This window comes from Callorhinus ursinus, unplaced genomic scaffold, assembly GCF_003265705.2.
Source record: "Callorhinus ursinus isolate GAN/ISIS: 27379988/994484 unplaced genomic scaffold, GSC_fseal_2.0 scaffold40, whole genome shotgun sequence".
NCBI lineage: Eukaryota > Metazoa > Chordata > Mammalia > Carnivora > Otariidae > Callorhinus > Callorhinus ursinus.
The window spans coordinates 5833669-5860613 of NW_027397102.1; the positions used below are offsets into that span (position 1 = coordinate 5833669).

The following is a 26945-nucleotide window of genomic DNA, read 5'->3' on the forward strand; positions in this document are numbered from 1 at the left end:
TTGAGCTAAATAACACACTAGAAAATGCTGATATAACATGACAGATATTATCATGGCCAAGTCATTCCCCTGAAACATGAAGGGCCTGAAATAAACAGCCCATTAACAGATACCCTATTTCTAATAACAGTACCACAAACAGTGCCAATTATTTACCTTTTTAAAAAATGAGTGACCTTCTGCAATGAAGCAATGTTGCCATGTTTTGAACCCTTTGAATATTCTGCACATATTTCTCAGATTGCAGAACTCAAACTAGGCTAAAAACATATTGGCTTGATCACAGAAGAATTCTTTTGGAAGATTATTTATTTATTTATTATTTATTTATTTATAAATATTTCATTTATTTATTTGAGAGTGAAAGCATTTATTTATTTATTTATTTATTTATTTATTTATTTATTTATAAGATTTTATTTATTTATTTGAGAGAGAGTGAAAGCAAGGGAGATCACAGAGGGAGAGGCAGAAGCAGACTCCCCTCTGAGTGGAGAGCCCGATGAAGGACTTGATCCCAGGACCCTGGGATCATGACATGAGCCAAAGGCAGTCACTTAATTGACTGAGCCACCCAGGCACCCCTTGGAAGATCTTTTAAAATAAATCCAAACATTTTATGTATGTTGAATAGAGAAGGTATTGAGGAAATGTTTCAAAATTCCTGCCTCCCTGAGTCACCTTCCTCCATTTCTTATCACACACAAAATGAATTCATCTCCAGAGATTTTTAGGAAAACACTAGGATGATTTAAACAGAGTGACACTTTTAGGAGCATGGCAAAATGAAGGATGACTGCTTCAAAGGCTTACCAACACTAAATCGTAGGGTCAAAAATCTAACTCTGATCATTTGTGGTAAAGACAAATTTATTTATCCACATTACATAATTTTAGGACCTCTAGATATTAAATCAAGATTATCTAAAAGCACTCAGTTAAATTCTTACCCAGCATCATCTACCATTTCTTTTTTTTAAAAGATTTTATTTATTTATTTGAGAGAGAGAGAATGAGAGATAGAGAGCACGAGAGGGAAGAGGGTCAGAGGGGATAAGCAGACTCCCCGCTGAGCAGGGAGCCCGATGTGGGACTTGATCCTGGGACTCCAGGGTCATGACCTGAGCCGAAGGCAGTCACTTAACCAACTGAGCCACCCAGGCGCCCTCATCTACCATTTCTTGAAGGAGCATAACTACTTGGTTCTAGAATAAGAAAAAATAATTTGTATTTTAATGGCATTTACTGTTTTGGGCAGTTTTTCTTTCGGATTTTGTTTTAAAAAGGGGAAACTGGTCTACAATTCTTAAAAGAAACCTTTAAAAAATAATTTTTACCAGCAGAGGGAGCTAAATTTCAGAAAATAATTATTTCTCAATAATGTTAAAATTATAAAGCGTTCAATTCCGAGGTTATATGAAAAATATTAGCAGTGATAGTCACATATAATTTTGATCTGAGTAATGCAGCTGTCTTTAATGCAGTGAACCAATTCTTAAGCTCTATTTTAGCCCACTTTATTTTTTTTCCTTTTTTCAAATTTGTAATTGAATGTCAGTTAAATTACAGTGTAATATTAACTTCAGGTGTAGAATTTAGCTATTCATCACTTACATACAATTCCCAGTGCACATCACAGCAACTGCCATCCTCCTTAATACCCACCACCCATTTAACCCATTCCACTACCCACCTCCCCTCCAATAACCCTCAGTTTGTTCTCTATAGTTGAGAGTCGACTTTCTGGTTTGCCACTCTTAATTTTTTGACCTCTATATTCATCTGTTTTGTTTATTAAATTGCACATATGAGTCAAATCATATGGTATTTGTCTTTCTCTGATTTATTTCACTTAGCGTGATACTCTCTAGCTCCATTCTCGTCATTTTTTTAAAAGATTTTGTTTATTTATTTGAGAGAGAGAATGAGATACAGAGAGAGCATGAGAGAGGGGAGAGGGTCAGAGGGAGAAGCAGACTCCCCGCTGAGCAGGGAGCCCGATGCGGGACACGATCCCGGGACTCCAGGATCATGACCTGAGCCGAAGGCAGTCGTTCAACCAACTGAGCCACCCAGGCGCCCCTCCATTCTCGTCATTGCAAATAGTAAGATTTAATTCTTTCTTATGGCTATATTCCATTGTGTGTGGGGGGGTTATCTATATATAGATAGATAAACACATATACATCTATCTATCTATCATCTATCATCTATCATCTATCATCATCTATCTATCTATCGAGAGACAACCACATACACACATACAACTTTATTTATTTGAGAGGAAGAGAGCGTGCAAACATGCCAGTGGGGGAATGGGCAAAGGGAGAGGGAGAGAATCTCAAGCAGACTCCTTGCTGAGCGTGGAGTCTGACAAGGGGCTTGATCTCACAACCCGGAGATCATAACTTGATCCAAAATCAAGAGTTGGATGCCTAACCAACTGAGCCACCCAGATGACACCATATACCATATTTTCTTTACCCTTTCATCAGTAGATTGATATTTGGGCTCTCTCCATAATTTGGCTATTGTTGATAATGCTGCTATAAATACAGGCGTGCATGGATCCCTTTGAATTAGTATTTTTGTATCCTTTGTGTAAATACCTAGTAGTACAACTGCTGGGTTGTAAGGTAATTCTATTTTTAACTTCTTGAGGAAACTCCGTACTATTTTCCAAAGTGGCTACACCAGTTTGCATTCCCAACTACAGTGTAAAAGGGTTCCCCTTTCTCTGCATCCTTGCCAACACCTGTTGTTACCTATGTTCTTAATTTTAGCCATTCTGACTGGTGTGAGGTGATATTTCATTGTAGTTTTAATTCGTATTTCCCTGATGATGAGGGATATTGAGCAACTTTTCATGTGTCTGTTAGTCTTCTTTGGAAAAACATCTCTTCATGTCTTCTCCCCATTTTTAAACTAGATTATTTGATTTTTTTTGGTGTTGAGTTTTATAAGTTCTTTATATTTTTTGGATACCCCGACCCTTTATCAGATATGTCATTTGCAAATATATTCTCCCATTCCAAAGGTTGCCTTTTAGTTTTGTTAATTGTTTCCTTTGCTGTGCAGAAGCTTTTTATCTTAATGATGTCCCAACAGTTTATTATTATTGTTTCCTTTGTCTCGGGATACATAGCCAGAAAGAAGTTGCTACAGCCGATGTCAAAACAGTTACTGCCTATGTTCTCCTCTAGGATTTTGGTGGATTCCTGTCTCACATTTAGGTCTTTCATCCATTTTGATTTGTGTGTGTGTGTGTGTGTGTGTGTGTGTGCATGATGTAAGAAAGTGGTCCAGTTTCATTCTTTCACATGTTGATGTCCAGTTTCCCCAACATTGTTTGTTGAAGAGACTTTTTCCCATTGGATATTCCTTCCTGCTTTGTCAAATATTAGTTGATCATATAGTTGTAGGTCCATTTCTGGGTTTCCTATTCAGTTCCATTAATCTATGTCTCTGTTTTTATTACAGTACTATATTGTTTGATCACTACAGCTTTGTAATATAACATGATGTCTGGAATTGTGATGCCTCTAGCATTGCTTTTTATTATTTTTTTAAGATTGCTTTGGCTATTTGGGGTCTTTTGTGGTACCATACAAATTTTAGGATTGTGTGTTCTAGCTCTGTGAAAAATACTGGTGGTATTTTGATAGGGATTGTATTTCATGTGTAGATTGCTTTAGGTAGTATAGACATTTTAAAAATATTTGTTCTTCTAATCCAAAAGCATGGAATATTTTTCCATTTCTTTGTGTCATGTTCAATTTATTTCATAAGCGTTTTATAGATTTTGGAGTACAGTTCTTTTACCTCTTTGGTTAGGTTTATTCCTTGGTATCTTTGGCTTTTAGTGCAATTGTAAATGGGATGGATTCCTTGATTTCTCTTTCTGCTGCTTCATTATTGGTGTATAGAAATTCAACACATTCCTGTATGTTGATTTTGTAGCCTGAGACATTACTTTATTCATGTATCAGTTCTAGCAATTCTTTGATGGTGACTTTTGGGTTTTCTATATAGAGTATCATGTTATCTGCAAATAATGAACGTTTGACTTCTTACTTGCTGATCTTGATGCCTTTTACTTCTTTTTCTTGTCTGTTTGCTGTGACTAGGACTTCCAGTAGAATGTTGAATAGAAGTGGCAAGAGTGGACATCCATGTCTTATTCCTGACCATAGAGGAAAAGCTCTTAGCTTTTCCCTATTGAGGATAATATTAACTGTGAGTTTTTCATATATGGCCACTATGATGTTGAGGTATGTTCCCTCTATCCCTACTTTTATGAGGGTTATCTTGAATGAATTCTGTACTTTGTCAAATGTTTTTTGTGCATGTATTAAGAGGATCATATGGTTCTTATCCTTACTTTTATTAATGTAGTGTACCACATTGATTTATCTATGAATATTGAATCTCTTGCAGCTGAGAAACAAGCCCCACTTAATCACGGTGAATGATTCTTTTAACGTACTGTTTGATTCTGTTTCCAAATATTTTCTTGAGAATTTTTGCATCCATGATCATCAGTGATATTGGCCTGTAAGTCTCATTTTTGTCTGGTTTTGGAATCAGGGTAATGCTGGCCTCATAGAAGGAGTTTGGAAGGTTTCCTTCCATACCATATTTTTTGGAATACTTTGAAAATAATAGGTATTAACTCTTTTATAAATGTTGGGTAGAATTCACCTGTGAAGCCATCTGGCCCTGGCCTCTTGTTTGTTGGGAGATTTTTGATTATTAATTCAATTTCTTTGGTGGTTATTGGTCTGTTCAATTTTTCTATTTACTCTTGTTTAAGTTTTGGTAGTTTATACATTCCTAGGAATGTATCCATTTCTTTCAGATTGTCTTAATTTATGGCACATAAGTTTTTTTTATTTAATTTTATTATGTTATGTTAATCACCATACATCATTACTTTTTGAGGTAGTGTTAAGTTTTTCATAATATTCTCTTATAATTATTTTTATTTCTGTGGTGGTGGTTGTTATTTCTCCTCTCTCATTTGTGATTTTATTTATTTGGGTCATTTCTCTTTTCTTTTGATAAGTCTGGCTAATGGTTTATCAATTAATTTTTTCAATGAACCAGCTACTGGTTTCATTGATCTCTTGTACTGTTTTTTTTTTTTTTTTAGTTACTATTTCATTTAATTTTGCTCTAATCTTTACTATTTCCCTTCTTATGATGGTTTTAGGCTTCATTTGTTTTTTCTTCTCTAGCTCCTTCAGGTGTAAGGTTAAGTTGTTCATTTGAGATTTTTCTTGCTTCCTGTGAAAGCTATTGTATTGATATTTACTTCCCTTTTATGACTGCTTTTGCTGCATCTCAAAGATTTTGGACCATCATGTTTTCATTTTCATTTGTTTCCATGTATATTTTTAAAGTTCTTCTTTAATTTCCTGGTTGACTCATTCATTCCTTAGTACCATGTTGATTAACCTCCATGTATTTGTGGTCTTTCCAAATTGTTTCCTGTGGTTGACTTCAAGTTTCATAGTGTTGTGGTTAGAAAATATTCATGGTACAATCTCAGTCTTTTTTGTACTTATGGAGGCCTGATTTGTGGCCCAGAATGTGATCTATTCTAGAGAATGTCGCATGTGCACTTGAAAAGAATATGTATTCTGCTGCTTTAGGATGAATATTCTGAATATATGTTAAGTCCATCTGGTCCAGTGTGTCATTCAAAGCTATTGTTTCCTTGTGGATTTTCTATTTAGATGATCTGTCCATTGATAAAGTGGGGTGTTAAAGTCCCCTACTGTTACTATATTATTATCAATGAGTTCCTTTATGTTCGATATTAACTGTTATATATATTTGGGTGCTCCCAAGTTGGGGACCTATTTACAATTGTTAGATCTTCTTGTTGGATAGTTCCCTTTATTATGATATAGTACCCTTCTTCAAATCTTGTTACAGTCTTTAGTTTAAAATCTAGTTTGTCTGATATAAGTATTACTACTCTGGCATTGTTTTAACATCCAACTGCATGACAGATGGTTCTTCATCCCCTCACTTTCAATCTGCAGTTGTTTTTAGGTCTAAAATGAGTCTCCTGTAGGCAGCATATAGATGGGTCTTGTTCTTTTATCCATGCTGACACTCTATATCTTTTGACTGGAGCATTTAGTCCATTTACATTCAGAGTAAGTATTGATAGTTATATATTTAGTGCCATTTTATTACTTGTTTTGTCATTGTTTTCAGAGATTCCCTCTGTTCCTTTCTAGTCTTTGTCACTTTTGGTCTTTCTTTCCCAAAGAGTCCTCATAATATTTCTTGTAAGGATGGTTTAGTGACCATGAACTCCTTTAGCTTGTTTTCTGGGAAACTCTTTATCTCTCCTATTCTGAATGATTTGCCTTCCTGGATAGAGTATTCTTGGCTGCAGAATTTACCCATTAAGCACATTTGATATATCATGGCAGTCTGGCTTGCTAAATTTCTGTAGAGATCTGCTGCTAACCTGATGTGTCTTCCCTTGTATGTTAAGGACTTCCTTTGTCTTGCTGCTTTTAGGATTTTCCCTTTATCAATACATTTTGCAAATTTAATTACAATATGTCTTGGTGTTGCCCTGCTTTTGTTGATTTTGATGGGACTTTTCTGTGCCTCTGGGACTTGGATGTTTGTTTCCTTTCCCAGATTAAGAAAGTTTTCAGCTATAATAATTTCCTCAAATACACCTTCTGCCCTCTTTTCTCTCTCTTCTTCTGGGACTCTTATGATATGAATGTTACTTTGTTTGATGGAGTCACTGAGTTCCCTAAGTCTCCTCCTGTGATCCATTATTCTCTCTTTTGTTCAGCTTCATTGTTTTCCTTAATTCTATCTTCTATATAACTTATCCATTCCTCTGCTTCTTCCATCCTTGTGGTTATTACATCAAATTGGTTTCTTTTTTTTTAAGATTTTATTTATTTATTTGAGAGAAAATGAGAGAGAGGGAGAGCACGAGAGGGGGGTGCTGGGCTCCCTGCCCAGCAGGGAGCCTGATGTGTGACTCGATCCCGGGACTCCAGGATCATGACCTGAGCCAAAGGCAGTCACTTTACCAACTGAGCCACCCAGGCGCCCCTATCTAATTGGTTTCTAATATCAGATATTGCATTTTTCACTTTTGCCAGATAGTTTTTTAACTCTTGTAACTCTACAATATGGGTCTCACTCATGCCTTCCACGCTTTTCTCAAGCCCAGTGAGTATCGTTATGGATGTTGCTTCAAATTCTGTATCAGGCTTATTACTTATATCTGTTTAGATTAGATCTCTGGCTGTGACCTTTGTGTGTTCTTGGAGGTGGTGGTGAATTCCTCCATCTTGACGTTTTGTCTAGGTCTCTTTCTTCTGTATATTAGAAAACCCTGTTATGTTTCCTGCTCTTGTGAGTAGTGGCTATAGAAAAATAGGTCATATAATGCCCAGGGCCTGGAATTTCAGAAAGCGTCTCTGGTATGTCACATGTACTCTGCTGTTGTGTTTTGGCTACTCTATCCTTCAGGTTATTCATCTGTAGAGACTCTCCTTGTCTGCAGTGGACAGTCTTTGGACCTTGGCCAGAGTGTGATGAGTTTTAACTAGGTTTGTTCTAGTCTGCTTCTTAAATGAGACCTGATGCTATTTCCACTAGAACTGAAGCTCTGCAGAACTGTACAGTCAGTAGACATGGTAAAGGGCCGAGGGGCTTGTGCTGGTCTTCTGGAAAGGGGCCCATGGTGCTGGTCCTTAGGCATACCTGTCCAAGACATACAGTACCAGCAGAGCCCAGGAGGGTGGGACCTGCTGTAAGTAGGTTAGGCAGCCAGTGTTGGTGTTGTACTCTTTACTGGAGTTGGCTTATCTTGAGGGGTGTGGGAGGGAAATGGTGTCAGCCCACTCCTTTGTCCCCAGAGAGTGGCTTCCATACTTGCAGGTCTCAGGGAAAGGCTCCCAGAAGAGCGAATAATTTCCCCTCACGTGTCTTATGTGTTTCTCAATCACTGTTTTCACACTCTCTGTCTCTGGGTTGCTTGTTTACCTGGAGCAGCACTTTGCACTGTGGACTCTATCATAGCCAAGCCTACTGATTTTCAAAACTCCAAACTTTAGGGACTTGGTGTGGCGGGGACCTGAGCTGGTATTCTTGTGGAGGGTCTTGGTTCACTGGGACTGATGCAGGTTTGATCCAGAATGGCAGATCCACTAGAGCACAGGGGTGTGGGATTTGGAACAAAGCAGGCTAAATAGCCAGTTCCAGGTTAGCCACTCTCAGCTGGTGTCTCTGTGCCTATGCTGAGGGATAGGGAAGTGAAATGGCACCTGCTGGCTCCTTTTTCTCCAGGAGCAATGCCACCTCTCACAGATACACTCCAAGGAGAGGAACAACCCCCCCATTGTGCCTCAGGTGATCCTCAGATCACACCGTGTGCACTGTTTGCCTGTGTCTCACCAGGAGTGGGACTGCACCCTCACAACTCTATCCCAGAGAAGTCTACAGACCTCCAAAACTCCAGGCTTGGATCCCTGCTGGTTGTAAAAACTTAAAAAAATCAGCCCCTCTCATTTTTCCAGCCAATGACTTTAGGGAAGTGTTCTCCTTGTGTACATCCCTGTGCATTCCACTCTCTCTCACCTCTCTCCATAACCAGGGTTCCCTCCCCTGCACTGCACCCACAATCTGTTTCTCCCCCAAACCTTAATTCTGCACTTCCTACCTTCCTCAACGTGACCTTTTCTCTCCCTCTAGTTGTGCAATTTGTTCTATCAGTCCTCAGGTTGATTTTTTGGGTATTCAGAATGATTTGATAGTTATCTAGCTGTGTTCAAGGGACCAGTTACGCCTAGAGTCCTCCTACTATGTCGCCATCTTAGCTCTCCTTACTACCCCCTTTGGCTGTATTTAAAGTGTAATAGATTTAAGTTTTAGATTAGTCATAACTTTTATTTCTGGTAGTTAATAGTAATTTGATATTAAGAATTATTCTTTAAAAATATCTAGAATAGGGGCGCCTGGGTGGCTCAGTCATTGAGCGTCTGCCTTAGGCTCAGGTCATGATCCGGGGTCCTGGGATCAAGCCCCGCGTCGAGCTCCCTGTTCTGCGGGAAGCCTGCTTCTCCCTCTCCCACTCCCCCTGCATGTGTTCCCTCTCTCGCTGTGTATCTCTGTCAAATAAATAAAATCTTTAAAACAATATCTAGAATAACACTGTGTTCCAACTATACTTCAATAAAAATAATTTGAAAACATCTAGAGATGAATAAATAATAGAATATAAGGATTGAGATATTTATTACAGCACAGGAGTTCTCAGGTAATAGAATCTGATTAATAAAAAAAATCTGTTTTTTTTTATTTAGTTGTTAAAAGTATTTTGGATACATAGGTGGAAATTTTGTAAGATGTAGTCCCAACTCTACTGTTAATGGGGTGTATGATTTTAAGCAGGTCACTAACTTTGCTGTTTTGCCTTAGTTTTTCTTGTTCTCTCTTTTATTCACTTGAAAAACATTTCCAAATACAGAAAAAGTTCAGAAAATAGTACATCAAATACTTACCTGCACTTACATTTTGTTGTCTTCATATCTAAAATAACATTATTTTTTAAAAATTTACTTAAATGGTATACTATGCATACTATTTTACAACTTGCTTTTCCCATTCAACTTTGTAAGATTTAATTTTATTGAGGTCTAGAGATCTTGTTCATTCATTTTACCTCCTGTATAATACTGCAGTATATAAATACAATTGTATTTATCCATTTTATTTATGGATATTGACTTTTTCCCTAATTATAGACAATGGTGCAAGAACATTCTCATGCACAGGTACCTTTGTATACATATGTAGGGGTTTCTGCAAATATAAATTTGGAAGTAGAAGCACTAGGTTATTGGTCACATGCGTTTTTCATATACTCTGAGTTATTCAAGAAATATTAATTAAGCACCTATACTTTATTCCAGATACTGTTTTTTAATGCATCAGTATCATATTAGAAGGTAATATGTACTATGGAGAAAAATAAAGCAGGGATGGCAGATAGGGAATATATAGCATGGTGGGTATGCTGTTGATGCACTTTTAAGTAGGATGATCAGGGAAGACCTCACTCAGAAAATTACATTTGAATAAGGAACTGAAAGCAGAATGGGAAATGAGGATGTCTGCAAGATGGAGGAAAAGCATTCAGGCAGAGGGAACTGCAAGTAGAATGGTTTTTAGACAGAAATGTACTTGGTGTGTTTGGGAAATAACAAAGAGGCCAAGTACCTGAGTAAAGTAATGAGCAGTAATAGGAGATAAGGTCAGAAAAGTGGGGTGAGGCAGATCCCATAGAGTATTATAGGCCATTGCAAAGAATTTGGCTTTTGAGGCAGATGTGGAGCCACTAGAGGGTTTTGAGCAGAAGGATGATATGATAGGAGTTGTTTTAATAGGATCACTCTGGCTGCTAGCTTAAGAGCAGACTGTAGACATTACTAAATTGCTTTCCAAAGTGCCAATTTAAATTCTAATTATTCATTAGCAGGGTATGAGTACTTGGGCAACTAAATGTGTTCAACCATATCTCTATTTCTTTTGTACATTTTGGTTTTTATGAATAATGTTTTGTATATATTTGTCCCTAATACTAGCACAATACCTAAAACAGAAGAAGGTGCTCAGCAAATGTTGGGTGAATGAATCTCAGGATTTTTCAGAGCTAAAAGTCATTTTTATATCATCATATCCAACCCCTACATTTTACAGCTAAGGTAGTAAAGCCCAAGGTAGTGAATATCTTAAGGTCCCAAAGTTAATTAGTGGTAGAATAGGGATCAGAAATGTAAGTGTCCTGACTTCCAAGTCATTTTCCAATTCACCTGTTTCCTAAACTTGACTGATCATAAAATCACCTGCAGATCAACCTAAGGAACTTGAATAAGAATCAGAAACTCTAGGACAGTCTTCTCAAACTCAGTGCATAGAGAATCTTGTTAAAATAATTCTGATTCAATGTCTGTGGATGGGGTCTGAATTTCTACATTCCTAAAGAGCTCCAAGATTATACAGATGTTCCCAATTCTTGCACCACACTTGGGGGGAGCAAGGCTTTAGAGAAGATATAAAAGTAATGTCTAAATATATGCTCCCTATAACACATGCACATGATTTTTTTTCTTTTTCTTAACTCTCAAACCTAAATATAAGCATGTTCTCTTTTTATTTACCTAGTAAAACCAGTTATCTGAAGTATCATTTTGGTGGATGGTTGTTGATTTCTTCCTAATCTATTTTGTAAATTATAATTTTTTCCATATTAGCAACTGAAGCAGTGGTAACAAGTTCTTTGTTCATTTGATTAACCATGTGATAGATGCTGGGATCAAAAAGAAGAGTGATAATGAAAGAAATTTTCTGTCTGAATTTCACAAAACTTTGTTACTTGCTCATGTCACATGCAAACTAGTTTCAAATGTTCTTTGTAGCACATCTCTGTCTAAGCTGTAGGTTTTAAAAACATCCTCATTTTATGAAAATAATTGATCTTGCAATTAATTATTAATTATGCACCTGTGACTTGTGCATAAATAACATTCCTAAAGAGTAGATAAGGAAGCAGAAGAATATTTGCAATGAGATGAATTAGCTGAGGATTAGGATAATACCTAATACCCACTAGCACAGTAAGCCTCTAATGCAATGCCTTCATCATCAATAAATACCACTGGCAGCAAGGTAGAAACAAGTTCCAGACTTTCTAGACATGTGACCTAGTATACTTCTTAGAATTTTAAAACAAGATAAGGAGATGTCATCTTCCAACATGTCCTCAGGAATCCAGAGCAGAGCATAACTTACTTCCTTACTTGCATTTTGGGGATACACCATGTTTACTTCACATTCTGGAGATGATTTAGGCTCACAAGGCCTTTATATCTTACAGTTGCATAATTTTAAAAAGTTATCCTAAGTAGAAACACTATTCTTACTTGGGGCATTGTTAGTGTTGTAGTGCTACTCATTGTGTCTTCCATTTGTTGTGTTTGAACATCAAGTGTTTCAAATTGGTGTTCAAATTTGTCCATCAGGGCAGAAATCTATAAACAGAAATATAGATGTAAGAAAAACTTACACTGAAAAGATGCTATCAGAACATCAAATAATTCCTTTTTTTTTAACTTTTCAAGGTTCATACTCCTCATTGTAGCACCCACAGACTTAACTATACCTGCCATGGAATTGATTACCTACTGGGAGTATTAAAAAAAGATTGAGCATCCTATAAGTAGTCTCAAAATGTATGGAGTCTTTTAAATGTATAACTTACAGATCAACTTATGAAGTTTGTCTGCTCTTTCCATAACAGTAAAAATACAATATGTATTTCTGCTCTAGGCATTGACTATCATTTACTGATTCTCCATTGGAAGACAATTAATTAGACCTTAGTTTAAAAGCCACTACCAAAATCATTTCCCTAAGAACTTTGACTATGTCTCTCCTTCCCATGAAGGCCTTTATCAGCACCCTGTAGCAACTTGCAATAGATTTAGATTTCTGACAGCTCAATATGCTCACTAAACTTAAATCAATAGTTCCTACCTTTTACAAGTGTTAAGACTTAAATTGCCCATTGTTACTGCAGTTTGAACTCTGGCTGCCACAGCATCAAACCTAGCACTCATTGTCAAAAAAATAATTGCTTAGCTCTTCTGGTGGATTGCATTTTCTGGTGGTTCTTCTGTATTGCCTTTCTGAATGGCCAGTTTTAAACAGAAAAAAAAAAGTAAACAGTGGTGAAGACAAAGAACAAAGGTAAATATTGGCAAAGAAAGGAAGCAAAAGTATAGCCATTTTAAAAAGCTTCCCTAAGTAGCCCATTTTTAATAATATTTAAGAGCTTTTAAATTAGTTTTTTAGGAAATAAGAGAATTTATACTTCTTCATTTTTTTAAAATTCAATTTTATTTTATTATGTTATGTCACCATACAATACATCATTAGTTTTTGTAGTGTTCCACGATTCATTGTTTTCGTATAACACCCAGTGCTCCATGCAGTACATGCCCTCCTTAATATCCATCACTGGGCTAATCCATTCCCCCACCCACCTCCACTCTAAAACCCTCCATTTGTTTCTCAGTCCATAGTTTCTCATGGTTCGTCTCCCCCTCCGAATCCCCCACCCTTCATTTTTCCATTACTTCTCCTAATGTCCTCCATGTTATTCCTTACGTTCCACAAATAAGTGAAACCATATGATAATTGACTTTCTCTGCTTGACTTATTTCACTTACCATAATCTCCAGTTCCATCCATATTGATGAAAAAGTTGGGTTTTCATCCTTTCTGATGGCTAATATTCCAATATATATATGGACAACAACTTCTTTATCTATTCATCTGTTGAAGGGCATCTCGGCTCTTTCCACAGTTTGGCTATTGCGGACATTGTTGCTATGAACATTGGGGTGCGTATGGCCCTTCTTTTCACTACATCTGTGTCATTGGGGTAAATACCCAGTAGTGTAAATGCTAGGTCATAGGGTAGTTTTATTTTTAATTTTTTGAGAAACCTCCATAGTGTTTTCCAAAGTGGCTGTACCAACTTGCATTCCCACCAACAGTGTAAGAGTGTTCCCTTTTCTCCACAACTTCTCCAACATTTCTTGTTTCTTGCCTTGTCAATTTTTGCCATTCTAACTGGTGTAATGTGGTATCTAAATGTGGGATTTTTTGAATTTCTCTGATGGCTAATGATGATGAACATTTTTTCATGTGTCTGTTAGCCATTTGTATGTCTTCTTCAGAGAAGTGTCTGTTCATGTCTTCTGCCCATTTTTTGAATTGATTGTTTTTTCAGTGTTGAGTTTGAGAAGTTCTTTATAGATCTTGGAAATCAGTACTTTGTCTGTAGTATCATTTGCAAATAACTTCTCCCATTCTGTGGGTTGCCTCTTTGTTTCCCGACTGTTTCCATTGCTGTGCAGAAGCTTTTTATCTTGATGAAGTCCCAAAAGTTCATTTCTTACTATGTTTCACTAGCCTTTGGAGATGTATCTTGAAAGAAGTTGCTGTGGCCGATATCAAAGAGGTTACTGCCTATGTTCTCTAGGATTTTGAAGGATTCCTGTCTCACATTGAGGTCTTTCATCCATTTTGAGTTTTTCTTTGTGTATGGTGTTAGAGAATGGTTGAGTTTCATTCTTCTGTATATAGCTGTTCAGTTTTTCCACCACGATTTATTGAAGAGACTGTCTTTTTCCCATTGCATATTTTTAGCTACTTTGTCAAAGATTATTTGACCATAGATTTGAGGGTCCATATCTGGTCTCTCTATTCTGTTCCATTGGTCTATATGTCTGTTTTTGTGCCTGTACCATGCTGTCTTGGTGATCACTGCTCTGTAATGTAGCTTGAAATCAGGCAATGTAATGCCCCCAACTTTGATTTTGTTTTTCAACATTCCCTTGGTGATTTGGGGTCTTTTCTGATTCCATACAAATTTTAGGATTGTTTGTTCCAGCACTTTGTAAAATGTCATTGGAATTTTGATTGGGATGGCATTGAAGGTATAGATTGCTCTGGGTAGCACATACATTTTAACAATGTTTATTCTTCCAATCCATGAGCATGGAATATTTTTCCATCTTTTCGTGTCTTCAAATTCTTTCATGAGTGTTCTGTGGTTCCTAGAGTATAGATCCTTTATGTCTTCGGTTAGGTTTATTCTGAGGTATCTTATGGTTTTTGGTGCTATTGTAAATGGAATCATTTCTCTAATTTCTCTTTCTACAGTTGGCATTGTTAGTGAATAAGAAAGCAACTGATTTCTGTGCATTGATTTTATATCCTGCCACATTACTGAATTGTTGATGAGTTCTAGTAATGTGGGGGTGGAGTCTTTTGGGTTTTCCACATAAAGGATCATGTCATCTGCAAAGAGAGAGAGGTTGATTTCGTCTTTACCAATTTGAATACCTTTTATTTCTTTTTGTTGTCTGATTGCTGTTGCTAGGACTTCTAGTACTATGTTGAACAATAGTGGTGGGAGTGGGCATCCTTGACGTATTCCAGATCTTAAGGGAAAGGCTTTCATCTTTTCCACATTGAGGATGATATTCGTTGTGGGTTTTTCATAGATGGATTTTATGAACTTGAGGAATGTTCCCTCTACCCCTAAACTCTGAAGAGTTTTAATCAGAAAAGGATGCTGTATTTTGTCAAATGCTTTTTCTGCATCAATTGAGAGGACCATGTGGTTTTTCTCTCTCCTATTATTGATATCTTCGATCACATTGATTGATTTGCAAATGCTGAGCCACACTCGACATACGGGGATAAATCCCACTTTGTCGTGGTGGATGATCCTTTTAATGTTCTGTTGGATCCTAGTAGCGAGGATTTTTTGAGAATTTTGAAATCCATATTCATCAGGGATGTCAGTCTGAAATTCTCCTTTTTGATGGGGTCTTTGCCTGCTTTGGGGATTAAGGTAATGCTGGCCTCATAGAATGAGTCTGGAAGCTGTCCTTCTGTTTCTATTTTTTGAAACAGCTTCAGGAGAATAGGTATTATTCCTTCTTTGAATGTTTGGGAGAATTCCCCCACGGAATCCATCAGGCCCTGGACTCTTGTTTTTTTGGGAGGTTTTTGATCACTGCTTCAATCTCGTTACTGGTTATTGGCCTATGCAGGTTGTCAATTTCTTCCTGTTTCAGTCTTGGCAGCTTATAGGTTTCCCAGAAGGCATCCATTTCTTCCAGGTTGCTTAATTTATTGGCATATAGTTGTTGATAATAATTTCTAATAATTGTTTCTATTTCCTTGGTGTTGTCGTGATCTCTCCCCTTTCACTCATAATTTTATTAATTTGGGTCCTTTCTCTTTTCTTTCAGATAAGTCTGGCCAGTGGCTTATCGATCTTATTAATTTTTTCAGTGAACCAATTTCTAGTTTCGTTGATCTGATCTACTGTGTTTTTGGTTTCTAATTCATTGATCTCTGCTCTAATCTTATTTATCTTCTAATGCATGGCTTAGGCATTCGTTTGTTGCTTTTTCTCTAGTTCTTTAAGATGTAAAGTTAGTTGGTGAATTCGAGATTTTTCTGGTTTTTTTGATTGAGACTTGGATGGCTAGGTATTTCCCCCTTAGGATCACCTTTGCAGTATCCCATAGGTTTTGGACTGATGTGTTTTCATTCGCATTGATTTCCATGAATTCTTTAAGTTCTTTGATTTCCTGGTTGACCCACCATTCTTGAGCAGAGTGGTCTTTAGCTTCCAAGTGTTTGAATTTCTGCCAATTTTTTTCTTGTGATTGAGTTCCAGTTTTAAAGTATTATGATCTGAGAATATGCAGGGGATAATCTTTATCTTTTGGTATTGGTTGAGATCTGATTTGTGACCTAGTATGTGGTCTATTCTGGAGAAAGTTCCGTGTGCCCTCGAGAAGAATGAGTATTCCTTTGTTTTAGGGTGGAATGTTATGTATATACCTGAGATCCATCCAGTCCAGTGTGTCATTCAAAGCTCTTGTTTCTTTGTTGATTTTCTGCTTAGATGATCTGTCCATTGGTGAGAGTGGAGTATTGAGGTCTCCTGCAATTAATGTATTGTTATCAATATGACTCTTTATTTTGCTTAACATTTTGCTCATGTAGATGGTTGCTCCCTTGTGGGAGTCATAGATATTTACAATTGTTAGATCTTCTTGTTGGATAGACCCTTTAAGAATGATATAGTGTCCTTCTGTGTCTCTAACTACAGTCTTTAGTTTAAAATCTAATTTGTCTGATATAAGAACTGCTACCCCAGCTTTCTTTTGAGGTTCGCTGGCATGGAAGATGGATCTCCATCCCTTCACTTTCAGTCTGGATGTATCTTTAGGTTCAAAATGAGTCTCTTGTAGACAGCATATGGATGGGTCCTGTCTTTTTATCCAATCTGCAACCCTGTGCCATTTTATGGGAGCATTTAGGTCGTTCACATTGAGAGTGATTATTGAAAAATATGAACTTATTGTCATCATGTTGCCTGTGAAGTCCTTGTTTTTGTAGATTGTCTTTGTAAATTTCTATTCTATATCATTCTTGGGGTTTTTCTCCTTTTATAGAACCCCCCTTAATATTTCTTGCAAGGCTGTCTTAGTGGTCATATATTCTTTTGGTTTCTGCTGGTCTTGGAAGCTTTGAATCTCTCCATCCATTCTAAATGACAGCCTTGCCAGATAAAGTATTCTTAGATGCATGTTCTTCTCGTTTAGTATCCTGAATTTGTCTCGCCAGGCCTTTCTGGCTTGCCAGTGTGTGGATAGGTCTGATGTTATTCTGATGTTCATCCCTCTGTACGTAAGGAATCTCTTCCCCCTAAATGCCCCTAAGATGGTTTCCTTGGTTCTAAGATTTGCAAGTTTTACTATTACATGCCAGGGTGTTGACCTGGTTTCCTTGATCTGGGAGGGGTCATTTCTGCCTCTAGGACAAGAATCTTTTGTTTCATTCCCCAGATTAGGGAAATTCTCAGTTATGATTTGCTCAAGTACATCTTCTAGTCCTCTCTCTCTCTCCACCCCTTCAGGGATCCTAATAATTCTGACATTGGAATGTTTCATGGTATCAGTTATTTCTCTGATTCTGTTTTCATGGGTTTTGAGTTGCTTTTCCCTGCCCTCCTTTTTTCCTTCTTGTCTATCAATTGGTCTTCCAGGTCACTAACTCGTTCTTCTGCTTCACTTACCCTTGCTGTTAGATTATCTAGATTAGGTTGGACCTCATTGATAGCATTTTTAAGTTCTGCCAATTCAGCTTTCATTACTGCCCTTAGAGACTCTAAGTTGCCATTAATCGATTTCTCCATTCTGGCTATTGTCTTCACAATTGCTACTCTGAATTCCATCTCTGACATCTTGCTTATATCTGTACCATTTGTAAATCTGTGCCATAGGTCATAGCCTCTGAGTCTTTCCTATTTGGGGGGTTCCTCGTCCCTGTCATTCTGTTGAGGGGTGCTTGAGGGAATGTACAGAGTCCAAATTATTGACCATAACCCAAGCAAGATGCACCTGTTTTATAGGGACCTTAGGGTTGCTGGCCTCTTTTTTCCCACCCTGTCTTCTGTGGGAGGGGCCTGCCATGCTGTTACTCAGGCAACCCTGTTTGGGCAGAGTTGCCCTGTCCCTTGTGGGGGGGGGCGAATGGGCTTAGTGAAAACTGGTTTTTTGGGGGTTTTGTTCTCTGGTGGCTTTCCCTGGTAGCTTTCCACGTCTCTTCTGAGACTCAGAGCATAGGAGATCGTTTCCATTCCTCCTCCTCAGAGCAGAGAGATGGCAATCTGTTTTTCAGTGAGTTCTCCAGGCCACACTATCTCTGTTTCTGTCTGTGCTGCTATATACTACAGCATCCTGGGTTGTGTACCCCTCAGCAGGGCTCCCAGTTCTTGCCTCCAGGTCGGGGCACAGGGGCATGTCTCTGCCCTTTGTGCTTCCAAAACTGCCAGCTGCCCCCAGTTTGCACACTTGGCCCCGCCACTCCAGGTTTCAGTCCGGGGAGCTGCCTTAAAGTCCTTTCCCCTGCTGCTACCGGTCTGCGAGTCTGTGCCCTGTCCCCAGTATGGGAGGCTATTCTTCCCCTGCGGTGCAGGATCCCCATGGCTCCCTCCCCCTTCCTTTTATCTTCTGATATTTGCCCATGAAATCATGGCTCCCTGTTTCATACCTCGAAACCAACTGCCAGCAATACTCTGTAGAGATCCAGATGTATCTTCTTATATCTCCGGCTGATTTCGTGGGTGTTCAGAGTGGACTGGTAGATATCCATCTCAATTCCGGGGACCAGATGGAATAGGGTCCCTTACTCCTCCACCATCTTTTCCTCCCCCCCACTTCTTCACTTTTTAAATTATAATTAGAAAATATATGATCATTTATATGGTTATGAAATTAGAATATAGTTTAAAAAACGTCACATAATCCCATCATTGAGCCATTAACACAACATATTTTAGTGTATAGTATTCTGAGTACATAACATATTTATTACAATATAAACTTATCACAAAAGTACATGCGTACAGTATACTGTTTATTTACCCAGGATTTGTTTTAAAAAGCTTAAATTACTAAATATATAACTACATCATCATTTCTAAAAGCTCTGTTGTATAAATGTACCATTAATCAGGGTTTTCCTACACTACTGATAGTACATAAAATGATTTTAGATATTGCACACACATAAGTATCTTCATTTTAATTATGTATTTATTTAAAATGTATGTAACAAGCATAAATCCATGCTTTTCCTGCTATAAATAGTTTTGGCCAGGGCTAAAGTTAAATGTCAACTTAAAGAAAGGGGTGCTTGGGTGGCTCTGTCGGTTAAGCATCTGACTTCAGCTCAGGTCATGTTCTCCGAGTCCTGGGATGAAGCCCGACATAGGGCTCCATACTCAACAGGGAGTCTGCTTGTCCCTCTTCCTCTGCCCTTCCCCCGGTCATGTGCTTTCTCTCTCTAAGTAAATAAAATCTTTTAAAAAATAAAGAAAAATATTAAATAGGTCACATGATACTCCAATAGAGCAAAAGAGAGACAGTACAGAAGTGACTGAAATTTGAGAACATGGATCAGTTAAGATCCCTGATTGCTGAGTTGTTTCCAATTCTTCAGTAATATAAATGTGATAAACATACTAGTATATGCAACCTCACACACTTTCCAAGTTTTGTTTTTTACAAGTTAGCATCCATAACTATGCATAGTTACACTTTCTCTTTGTTGCAAATCTCTTAGCAAGTTTCAAATATACAATAAAATATCATACTATAGACAACATCGTGTATATTACATCCCCAGGACTTACTTTATAACCAGAATTTTGTACCTTTTCACCTCTTTCCCCATTTTGCCCACCACCTCACATCCCACCACTGGCAACCACCAACCTATTCTCTGTATCTGAGTATTTTTTTTTTTTACATTCCAAATAAACATAAGTGAAATTATATAGTATTTGCTTTTCTCTGACTTATTTCACTTAGCACAATGCCCTCATAGTACATTCATGTTGTTTAAAGATGTAAGGACTTCTTTGTGGCTGAATAATATTCCTTTGTACATATATTCCACATTTTCTTTATCCATTCATCCATCAATGGACATCCATCAAATTGATAGTGTAAATAGTGCTGCAATGAACAATAGGGTAAAGGTATCTTTTTGAGTTATTGTTTCTGTTTCCTTTGGATAAATACACAGAAGTAGAATTGTTGGGTCATGTGGTAGTTTTTTTTTTAATTTTTTAAGGAAACTCCATTCTGTTTTCCATAATGGCTGCACCACTTTACATTTCCACCAAAAATGCACAAAGTTTTCCTTTTCTCCACTTCCTCTCTTAAACTTGTTTTCTTCTTGTCTTTTTGATAATAGCTATTCTAACAAGTGTGAGTTGATATCTCATTGGTTTTGATTTTTTTTATTATGTTAAGTTAGCCACCATACAGTATATCATTAGTTTTTGATTTAGTGTTTAATGATTCATTAGTTGCGTATAACACCCAGTATTTGTTCTTCCAATCTATGAGCATAGAATGTCTTTCCATTTCTTTGTGTCATCTTCAATTTCTTTCATCAGTGTTTTGTAGTTTTCAGAGTATAGGTTTTGTCTGTTTCTGTTTTAACACACCTCATTTAATATATATTACTGACTCAGCATTTAATCCATGGCCAACAGCATTAATTAATACTTGAAAGAAGGTTTTCTAGTATACATGTATTATATATAAGGCACACCACAGCCTTGCACTTAGGAACACTACACAGTACTTCAACAATATACTTGAGGATTAGTGAAATCACGAACTATAAGCACAAAAATGCAAAAAAAAATATGGCACTAGATAGAAAGTAGAAAAGTTATTTGTGTAGGGTATGAGAACTGAAATTACAAGGTAAAACATCAAATTGTTTAACCTAAGGCTGGGGACATGTACCTCTCTGGACACTCAAATTTTTCAGTGCCTGAGCATATGTGTGAATGACCCTGAAAGCCTAGTGTGCAATGATTTTCAGGTTACAAATAGATTTTAGTGAGGTGAATTTGCAACTATAGAAGCTGTGAATGATGACTGATTGTACTTCATAAGAAACAATAATTTGGTCTGATATGATGAAAGGTTTAGAAAGCATAGAGATTGGCAAATGCATGGGTAAATACAAAGATATACTAACAAAATGATTGTAATGTCTAATTTTTGAAATAAAAAAAGCAGAACAAACATAACTAGACAATAAAAACATGACAGAGGATGAAGTAACTTAAATAATATTTAAAAATTTTTGCATTATTAAGGAGAAAGAAAGAATATCTGATTATTTAGGCATTAAATTAACTATGCATGTTAAATGTGCTAATGCTAAGAAAATGTTATGTGACTTCCAAAATAGTAAAGGGAAAAAAATAAAGAAAGAGTATATGATTATTTAGGCATTAAATTAACTATGCATGCTAAAATGTAAAGGATACTGCTAACAAAATGGCATATGACTTCCAAAATAGTAAAGGGTAAATGGGGTGAACCACTTAATAAATCAAAAAGTAAGTAGCAAAAGAGAAGTGAACAGTATGAATGAATCAGAAATAAAAAATGCAATAACTTACATTGAAAACAGTCTTGATACAATGAGCAGCAGACTGGAAAAAGCAGACAGAGTAGGAAATCAGTGAGACAGAAGACAAAATATGATAAATAATGAAGCTGAATAAAAAAGAATTATGAAATGAATCACTAAATTCTACCCCTAAAACCAATATTATGCTATATTTTAACTAACTAGAATTTAAATAAAATTTTGAAAGAAAAGATTTAAAAAAAAATCAAGTGACATCAGTATGCTACCTACAGAACACTCATTTTAGACCTAAGATACCTGCAGATTGAAAGTGCGGAGATGAAAAATCATTTATCATGCAAAATGTTGTCAAAAGAAAGCCAGAGTAGCAATACTTATATCGGACAAACTAGGCTTTAAAACAAAGACTGTGACAAGAGACAAAGAAGGGCAATATATCACTCACAGAGGGGACTATCCAACAAGGTCTAACAACTGTAAATATTTATGCATCCAACATGGAGTATCCAAATATATAAAATAATTAACAACAAACATAAAGAAACTAATTGATAAAAATACAGTAATAGTAGGGGACTTTAACACCCCAATGAAACCAATTGATAGAGAATCTAAACAGAAAATAAATGAGGAAACAATGTTTTGAATGACACACTGGACCAGATGAACTTAACAGCTATATTCAGATCATTACATAATAAAACAGGAGAATACACATTCTTTTCAAGTACACATAAGACATTCTCCAAAATAGATCACATACTAAGTGAAAAATCAGGTCTCAACAAATAGAAAAAAACTGAAATTATAACAGGCACCTTTTCTGACTTCAATGCTATGAAACCAGAAGTCACCGAAGACAAAATTTGGAAAGACCAAGAATATGCGAAGGTGAAAAAACATGATACCAAATAATGAATGGGTCAAACAAGAAAACAAAGAAGAAATAAAGAAAATACATGGCAACAAGTGAAAATAAAGGAAAGAAAAAAAAACACTAGAACAAAACCTTTGGGATTCAGCAAAAGCATTCTTCTGAGAGTAGTATATAGCAATACAGGCCTACCTCAAGAAGAAAGAAAAATCTCAAATAAACAGCATATCCTTACACCTAAAGGTTCTAGATAAAGAACAACAAATGAAGTCTAAAGCCAACAAAAGGAAGGGAATAATAAAGATTAGGCCAGAAATAAATTATATAGAAACTAAAAAGACAATACAGCAGATCAATGAAAGCAGGGGCTGGTTCTCTGAAAAAATTAACAAAATTGATAAATTTCTAGCTAGACTTATCAAATGAAAAGAGAACCAAATAAAATCATAAATGAGAGAGGAGAAATAACAAGCAAAACCACAGAAATACAAACAATTATAAGACAATATTATGAATAATTATATGCTGACAAACTGGATAAACTGGCAGAAATGGATAAATCCCTAGAGACATAAACTACCAAAAGTGAAAAAGGAAGAAATAGAAAACTTGAACAGATCAATAACCAGCAAAAACATTGAATAGTAATCAAAGCACTCCCAAAAAAACAAGAAGTCCAGGACCAGATGGCTTCATAGGCGAATTCTACCAAACATTTAAAGTAGAATTAGTACTATTCTTCTCAAAGTATCAAAAAAAAAAAAAAACAGAAAATGAGGGAAAACCTCCAAATTCATTCCAGGACATCAGCATTATCCTGATACGAAAACCAGATCCACTGAAAAAGAGACATAGGCCAATACCCCTGATGAACATGGGTGCAAAAATTCTCAATAAAAATCTGAATCCAACTTAAGTAATGGTAAGACTGGACATCCCTGTCTTGTTCCTCACCATCAAACTGAATCCAACAATACATTAAAAAAATCATCCACCACAATCAAATGGGATTTATTCCTGAGATGCAAGTGTAATTCAATATTTGCAAATCAATCAATGTGGTACACCACATTAATAAAAAAAATATATAAGAACCATAATGTGGGGAAAAGAGAACCTTCTTGCACGGGGTGGGAATGTAAACTGGTGCAGCCACTCTGGAAAAAAGTATGGAGGTTCTTCAGAAAGTTAAAAATAAAACTACCTTACCACCCAGCAATTGCACTACTAGAGATTTACCCAAAGGATATAAAAATACAGATTCAAAGGGGTACATGCACCCTGATGTTTATAGCAGCATTATCAACAATAGCTAAACTATGGAGAGAGCCCAAATGTCCATCGACTGACAAACGGATAAAGAATATGTAGTATATATACACAATGGATTATTACTCAGCCAACAAAAAGAATGAAATCTTGTCATTTTCAATGATGTAGATGGAGCTACAGTATATTATGCTAAGTGAATTAAGTTAGTTAGAGAAAGACACATACCATATGATCTCACTCATCTGTGGAATTTAAGAAAAGAAATGAAAATATAGGAGGGCGGGGGAGAGAGGGAAATAAAACATAAGAGACCTTTAATGATAGAGCACAAACTGAGGGTTGATGGAGGAAGGTGGGGGGGATGGGATAGATGGGTAAAGGGTATTAAAGAGGGCACTTTCTGTGATGAGCACTGGGTGTTGTACATAAATGACGAATCACTGAATTCTACTCCAGAATCCAATACTGCACTGTATGTTAACTAAGTAAAATTTGAATAAGAAAAAAATTGGGGAGAGAACCATATGATCTTCTCAATACATGCAGAAAAGCATTTGGCAAACGACATGATACATTCATGATAAAAACCCTCAACCATGTAGGTTTAGAGAGAACATAACTCAAAATAATAAAGTCCATCTATGAAAAACCCACAACTAATATTATCCTCAAAGGGGAAAAACTGAGAGCTTTTCCTCTATGGTGAGGAACAAGACAGGGATGTCCAGTCTTACCATTACTTAAAATAGTACATATTGGAAGTCGAGCCACAGCAAACAGAAACCACAAAGAAGTAAAAGGCATCGAAATCAACAAGAAGGAATAAAACTTTCATTATTTTCAGATCATAGGATAATATATATAGAAGACAGCAAAGATTCCACCAATAAATTGCTAGAACTGATAAACAAATTCAGTAAAGTTGGAGGATACAAAATCAACATACAGAAATCTGTTGCATTTCTATACACCAATAATGAAGCAGGAGAAGGGGAAATTAAGGAATCAATCCCATTTACAAATGCACCTAAGACAATAAAATACTTAGGAATAAACTAAACAGAGAGGTAAAAAACCTGTACTCAGAAAATTATAAGACACTGATGAAAGAAATTAAAGATGACACAAAGAAATGGAAAGACATTCCATGCTCATAGATTGGAAGAACAAATACTATTAAAATGTCTATACTACCCAAAGCAAACTAAACATGTAATGCAATCCTATCAAAATACCACCAGTATTTTTCACAGAGCTGGAACAATCAATCATAAAATGTGTACAGAAGCACAAAAGACCCCGAATAGCCAAGACAACCATGGGGGGGGGGGGAAAGCAAAGCTGAAGGCATCACAATTCCAGACTTCAAGTTATACTACAAAGGTGTAGTGATATAAACAATATGGCAGTGGTATACTAACACACAGATCAAGAGATCAGAATAGAAACCCCAGAAATGAACCCACAACTATATGGTCAATTACTCTTCAACCAAGCAGGAAAGAGTATCCAATGGGAAAAAAACAGTCTCTTTAACAAATGGTGTGAGGAAAACAGGACAGCAACATGCAAAAGAATTAAATTAGACCACTTTCTTACACCATACACAAAAATTAATTCAAAATGTATGAAGGAGCTAAATGTGAGACCTGTAATCGTAAAAATCCTAGAGAAGAACACAGACAGTAACCTCTTTGACCTCGGCTGACCTTCTTTCTGGATGTGTCTCCTGAGGCAAGGGAAACAAAAGCAAAAATAGACTATGGGGACTTTATCAAAATAAAAAGCTTCTGCACAGCGAAAGAAACAATCAACAAAACTAAAAGGGAACCTACGGAAGAGAAGACATTTGCAAATGACACGTCTGATAAAGGTTTAGTATCTAAAACATATAAAGAACTTATAAAACACAACACCCCAAAAATGAATAATCCAATTAGAAAATGGGCAGAAGACATGAATAGACATTTTTCCAAAGAAGGCATACAGATGGGTGATGGGTAATAAGGAGGGCACGTGTTGGGATGAGCACTGGGTGTTATACACAACTAATGAATCATTAAACACTACAACAAAAACTTATGACATACTATATGCTGGCTAACTGAACATAATAATAATAAAAAAGAACACTAAAAAAAAAAGAAGACATACAGATGGCCAACAGACACATGAAAAGATGCTCAACATCACTCATCATCAGGGAAATACAAATCAAAACTACAATGAAATATCACTTCACACCTGTCAGAATGTCTAAAGTCAAAAACACAAGAAACCATAGGTGTTGGCAAGGATGTGGAGAAAGGGGAACCCTCTTATACTGTTGGTGGGAATGCAAACTGGTGCAGCCACTGTGGAAAAGTATGGAGATGCATCAAAAAGTTAAAAATAGAACTACCTTTCAGTTCAGCAATTGCACTACTGGGTATTTACCCAAATACAAAAATACTAATTCAAGGGGATACATGCACATGAATGTTTATTGCAGCATTATCTACAGCAGCCAAATTATAGAAACGGCCCAAATGTACATGGATTGATGAAAGGATAAAGAAGATGTGGGGTGTGTGTGTGTGTGTGTGTGTGTACAGATATATATACACAATGTGTATATATATATATAAATACAATACAAAGTATGTATATATATATATAAATATAATACAAAGTACATGTGTCTATATACATATATAGGTGTATATGTATATACATACATACACATGTACACACACACACAGTGTAATATTACTCCTCCATAAAAAGGATTACAATCTTGCCGTTTGCATTGACATGGATGGAACAATGGATTATTATACTAAGTGAAATAAGTCAGAGAAAGACAAATACCATATGATTTCACTCATATGTGGAAACCTCAGAACCAAAACAAATGAGCAAAAGGGGGGAAAAGAGAGAGGCGAAGAAAAAACAGAGTCTTAACAATATAGAAGAAACTGTTACCAGAGGGGGGATGGGTGGGGGAGGAGGTCAAATAAGTGATGGGGATTAAGGAGTGCTCTTGTTGAGATGAGCACCAGGTATTTTACAGAAGTGTTGAATCACTATTTTGTACAACTGAAACTAGTAGCACACTGTATGTTAAGTAACTGAATTTAAATAAAAACTTAAATAAAACAGTATGAAAGGCAGAGTCCCAGTCTGGAACCAAACTAACCACAAA

The 26945-nt window shown here is 36.5% G+C and overlaps 1 long non-coding RNA gene across 2 annotated transcripts in view; it reads right to left on the minus strand.

Annotated features, from left to right (window-relative positions):
- Window positions 1-26945, minus strand: part of LOC141370614 (uncharacterized) — a 336998-nt gene that overhangs the window by 259289 nt on the left and 50764 nt on the right. For both annotated transcript variants that reach the window (XR_012374803.1, XR_012374804.1), the window contains exon 3: window positions 21644-21676. This is a non-coding gene — a long non-coding RNA (uncharacterized lncRNA). The remainder of the gene's footprint in view (window positions 1-21643; window positions 21677-26945) is intronic.